A 6,138-nucleotide genomic window follows, 5' to 3' on the forward strand; every position below is an offset into this window, starting at 1 on the left:
TAGTTCTAATGGCAATTTTTCTCCGTTTTGGAATATTTAGAAAAATAATAAGCAGTCCGGGAAGGACACGAGGCCTCCACGAGGGTGGAGGGTGCGCCCCCCTGCCTCGTGGGCACCTCGTGCGCTCTCCGGACTCCGTTTTCTTGCACGTTACGTATTTTGGTCGGTAAAAATTCATTATATATTCTCTCGAAGGTTTTGACCACCGTATCACGCAATTATCCTCTGTTCTTGTTTCGAGTTGTTTCTCTGACAGATCTAGATCATCATGACATCTCCAAGCACCCCCAGGGACAAGTTCTTCGAGAAGGTCATCAACCCCTACCTCGCGGAGGTGCTGCAACACCCTCAAACCATTGAGATGTGTGAGGGACCACGGAGGACCGGAAGCGTGGATACAAGGCTTGAAGCAATGGAGCAACAAGTTTTCAAGTGCCAGGAGATGGTGGAGCGTGGACTTGACTCCAATCACATAATGATCACGGAGTTCACCAACAACCACAAGCTGGATGCCAAGGACATTGGGGAGGCCATCTTCAAGCTCCACGAGAAAATCGAGCACCTCCAACCCCAAATCTATGACCTGCAAAACCAAAACTGTGAGTATGAATATAGATTCAAAAGGATGAGTTTGGCTGCACATTTAAGGATCCCGGAGACTCGATCATCTTTCTATGATGGTGAGCCTATGCCTTGGAAGATGGATGACAAGCCTACATCATCAACAATCCCTTCACCAGCAAAGGAGATATAATCACATGGGTATGGGCACTCCCCTTGGCAACTGCCAAGCTTGGGGGAGATGCCCCGGTATCGTATCACAACCACATCTCCTTTCTTTACCATTTTTCTTAGTTCGATCCTATTAAGTAGTATCTTGATCTAGTAGAATAATGTTTTGGTATGATCTATTTTTGACTTTTGCTTTATGATCCCTCTATGTAATCGAGTCCGTGAGCTATATATAATGAAGATTAGTGTTGAGTCAAGGGCTTGATTATTTTGCCATGATCTTGAGGGAATAAAAGAAAAGAGAAAAATAATAAAAAGAAACAAAGAGAACATATTGATCTTATTGAGAGTAATGACTTCACATAGAAAGAGTATGATGATTAAAAATTGTTGGGAGTTGGCAAACATAGCTTTGGTCATCGTTGCAATTAATAGGAAGTAATAAAGAAAGAGAGGTTTCTATAATTATACTATCTTGGACATCTTTTATGATTTGGAGCACTCATTAAGATATGACATGCTAAAGAGTTGATGTTGGACAAGGAAGACAACGTAATGGGTTATGTTTTCTTATATCTGAGATAAAGTATATTGTCATGGATCATCCCGCATGTTGAGCTTGCCTTTCCCCCTCATGCTAGCCAAATTCTTTGCACCAAGTAGAGATACTACTTGTGCTTCCAAATACCCTTAAACCAATTTTGCCATGAGAGTCCACCATACCTACCTATGGATTGAGTAAGATCCTTCAAGTAAGTTGTCATCGGTGCAAGCAATAAAAATTGCTCTCTAAATATGTACGATTGATTGGTGTGGAGGAAATAAGCTTTATACGATCTTGTGATGTGGAAGAAATAAAAGCGACGGACTGCATAATAAAGGTCCATATCACAAGTGGCAATATAAAGTGACGTTTTTCACATTCAGATTTTGTGCATCCAACCTTGAAAGCGCATGGCAACCTCTACTTCCCTTTGTGAAGGGCCTATCTATTATTATTATAATCCACCTTATGCAAGAGTCATGGTGATCTTCACCTTTCCTTTTTACATTTTATCCTTTGGCAAGCACAGGGTGTTGGAAAGATCCTGATATATATATCTAATTGGATGTAAGTTAGCATGAACTACTATTGTTGACATTACCCTTGAGGTAAAAGGTTGGGAGGCGAAACTATAAGCCCCTATCTTTCTCTGTGTCCGGTTAAAACTCCGTAACCACAAGTATTGCATGAGTGTTAGCAATTATGAAAGACTAAATGATAGTTGAGTATGTGAACTTGCTAGAAAGCTCTGACATAGACTCTTTCTGATGTTATGATAAATTGCAATTGCCTCAATGACTGAGATTATAGTTTGTTAGCTCCCAATAAAGTTTCTGATTCGTACTTTGCATTGTGAATAGATTATTACTTGAGCATAAGAAATCATATGACAATATCCATATATGTTGCTGTTATGAGAATAATCATGATGCCCTCATGTCCGCATTTTATTTTATCGACACCTCTACCTCTAAACATGTGGACATATTTAGCGTTATCGGCTTCCGCTTGAGGACAAGGGAGGTCTAAGCTTGGGGGAGTTGATACGTCCATTTTGCATCATGCTTTTATATTGATATTTATTGCATTATGGGCTGTTATTACACATTATGTCACAACACTTATGCCTATTCTCTCTTATTTTACAAGGTTTACATAAGGAGGCAGAATGCCGGCAGCTGGAATTCTGGGCTGGAAAAGGAGCAAGTATTAGAGACCTATTATGCACAACTCCAAAAGTCCTGAAACTCCACGAAAGTTATTTTTGGAAATAATAAAAAATACTGAGCAGAAGAAATACGTCAGGGGGGCCTCCACCTGTCCACGAGGGTGGGGGGTGCGCCCTACCCCCCTAGGCGCGCCCCTGCCTCGTGGGCCCCCTGTTGGCCCTCCGGTGGCCATCTTCTGCTATATGAAGTCTTTCGTCCGAAGAAAAATCATAAGCAAGCTTTCGGGACGAGACTCCGCCGCCACGAGGCGGAACCTTGGCGGAACCAATCTAGGGCTCCGGCAGAGCTGTTCTACCGGGGACACTTCCCTCCGGGATGGGGAAATCATCGCCATCGTCATCACCAACGCTCCTCTCACCGGGAGAGGGCAATCTCCATCAACATCTTCACCAGCACCATCTCCTCTCAAACCCTAGTTCATCTCTTGTATCCAATTCTTGTCTCCAAGTCTGGGATTGGTACCTGTAGGTTGCTAGTAGTGTTGATTACTCCTTGTAGTTGACGCTAGTTGGTTTATTTGGTGGAAGATCATATGTTCAGATCCTATATGCATATTAATACTCCTCTGATTATGAACATGAATATGCTTTGTGAGTAGTTACATTTGTTCCTGAGGACATGGGAGAAGTCTTGCTGTTAGTAGTCATGTGCATTTGGTATTCGTTCGATATTTTGATGAGATGTATGTTGTCTATCCTCTAGTGGTGTTATGTGAACGTCGACTACATGACACTTCACCATTATTTGGGCCTAGAGGAAGGCGTTGGGAAGTAATAAGTAGATGATGGGTTGCTGGAGTGACAGAAGCTTAAACCCTAGTTTATGCGTTGCTTCGTAAGGGGCTGATTTGGATCCATATGTTTCATGCTATGGTTAGGTTTACATTAATACTTTTTTTGTAGTTGCGGATGCTTGCAATAGAGGCTAATCATAAGTGGGATGCTTGTTCAAGTAAGGGCAGCACCCAAGCACCGGTCCACCCACATACCAAATTATCAAAGTACCGAACGCGAATCATATGAACGTGATGAAAACTAGCTTGACGATAATTCCCATGTGTCCTCAGGAGCGCTTTTCTCCATAAAAGAGTTTGTCCAGGCTTGTCCTTTTCTACAAAAAGGATTGGGCCACCTTGCTGCACTTTATTTACTTTTGTTACTTGTTGCTCGTTACAAATTATCTTATCACAAAACTATCTGTTACCTATAATTTCAGTGCTTGCAGAGAATACCTTGCTGAAAACCGCTTATCATTTCCTTCTGCTCCTCGTTGGGTTTGACACTCTTACTTATCGAAAGGACACTCTTACTTATCCCCCATACTTGTGGGTCATCAAGACTCTTTTCTGGCGCCGTTGCCGGGGACTGAAGCGCCTTTGGTAGGTGGAATTTGGTAAGGAAAATTTATATAGTGTGCTGAAATTTACTGTCACTTGTTACTATGGAAAGTAATCCTCTAAGGGGCTTGTTCGGGGTTTCTTCACCCCGACCAGTAGAGCAAAGAGTTGCTCCTCGACCTACTGAACCTACTGAAAATGAAAATGTCTACTTTGAAATTCCTTCGGGTGTGTTAGAAAAACTACTAGCTAATCCTTTTGCAGGAGATGGAACAATGCACCCTGATGAGCACCTAATCTATGTGGATGAAGTTTGTGGATTATTTAAGCTTGCAGGTATACCCGATGATGTTATTAAGAAGAAGGTCTTCCCTTTATCTTTGAAGGGAGATGCATTGACATGGTATAGGCTATGTGATGATACTGGGTCATGGAACTACAAACGATTGAAATTGGAATTTCATCAAAAGTTTTATCCTATGCATCTTGTTCATCGTGATCGAAATTATATATATAATTTTTGGCCTCGCGAAGGAGAAAGCATCGCTCAAGCTTGGGGGAGGCTTAAATCAATGTTATATTCATGCCCCAATCATGAGCTCCCAAGAGAAATAATTATTCAAAGTTTTTATGCTCGGCTTTCTGATAACAATCGCACCATGCTTGATACTTCTTGTGCTAGCTCTTTTATGATGAAGACTATTGAATTCAAATGGGATTTATTGGAAAGAATTAAACGCAACTCTGAAGATTTTTTTGAAAGGAAAGCGGTAGGGGAAGCCCCCCACAGCGTGTTTTTTTAAATAATAAGAACCCAAATACACGCCCGTAAGGACTTGAACCTGGGTGGCTGGGTTGTACATCCACTCCACTAGCCATGTGAGCTAGGCTCACTTCCCTCGCAACTCTGAAGATTGGGATCTCGACGAAGGTAAGGAGTCAGGTATGACACCTAAGTTTGATTGTGTTAAATCTTTTATGGATACCGATGTTTTTCGTAAATCTAGCACTAAATATGGACTTGACTCTGAGATAGTAGCTTCTTTCTATGAATCTTTTGCTGCTCATGTTGATCTCCTTAAGGAGAAGTGGTTTAAATATCATCCTCCCATAGAAGTAAAAGTAGCTACACCTATTAAAGTTGAAGAAAAGACTATCACTTATAATGATCCTATTGTTCCTACTGCTTATGTTGAGAAACCACCTTTTTCCTGTTAGGATAAAGGATCACGCTAAAGCTTCAACTGTGGTTCGTAAAAGCAATATTAGAACCTATACACCTCCTAAGCAAGTTAAAGTTGAACCTAATGTTGCTATTGTTAAAGATCTCTTATCTGATAATATTGATGGGCATGTTATTCATTTCCGTGATGAAACTGCTAGAATTGCCAAACCTTATGCTAAAGATAAACATAGACCTGTGGTAGGCATGCCTGTTATTTCTGTTAAAATAGGAGATCATTGTTATCATGGCTTATGTGATATGGGTGCCAGTGCTAGTGCAATACCTATTGACTTATACAAAGAAATTATGCACGATATTGCACCTACTGAGTTAGAAGATATTGATGTCACAATTAAACTTGCCAATAGAGATACTATTTCACCAATGGGAATTGTTAGAGATGTTGAAGTCTTGTGTGGGAAAACTAAATATCCTGCTGATTTTCTTGTTCTTGGTTCCCCACAAGATAGCTTTTGTCCCATTATATTTGGTAGACCCTTTTTGAACACTGTTAATGCTAAGATAGACTGCGAAAAGGATGTTGTTACTATTGGTTTGGGTGATATGTCTCATGAGTTTAATTTTTCTAAATTTCGTAGACAACACCGTGAAGAGGAATTGCCTAGTAAGGATGAAATAATTGGTCTTGCTTCGATTGCCGTACCTCCTAGTGATCCTTTAGAACAATATTTGCTAGACCATGAAAATGATATGTTTATGAATGAAAGAAGGGAAATAGATGAAGTATTCTTTACACAGAAACCCATCCTGAAACACAATTTGCCTGTTGAAATCCTAGGGGATCCTCCTCCACCCAAGGGTGATCCCGTGTTTGAGCTCAAACCGTTACCTGATACTCTTAAATATGCTTATCTTGATGAGAAAAAGATATATCCTATTATTATTAGTGCTAACCTTTCTGAGCATGAAGAAGACAGATTATTGAAAACTCTGAGGAAGCACCGCACTGCTATTGGATATACTCTTGATGATCTTAAGGGCATTAGTCCCACTCTATGTCAACATAAAATAAATTTGGAGAAAGATGCCAAACCAGTTCATGATCATCAAT

Source organism: Aegilops tauschii, chromosome 3 (genome assembly GCF_002575655.3).
Source record: "Aegilops tauschii subsp. strangulata cultivar AL8/78 chromosome 3, Aet v6.0, whole genome shotgun sequence".
Classification (NCBI taxonomy): domain Eukaryota; kingdom Viridiplantae; phylum Streptophyta; class Magnoliopsida; order Poales; family Poaceae; genus Aegilops; species Aegilops tauschii.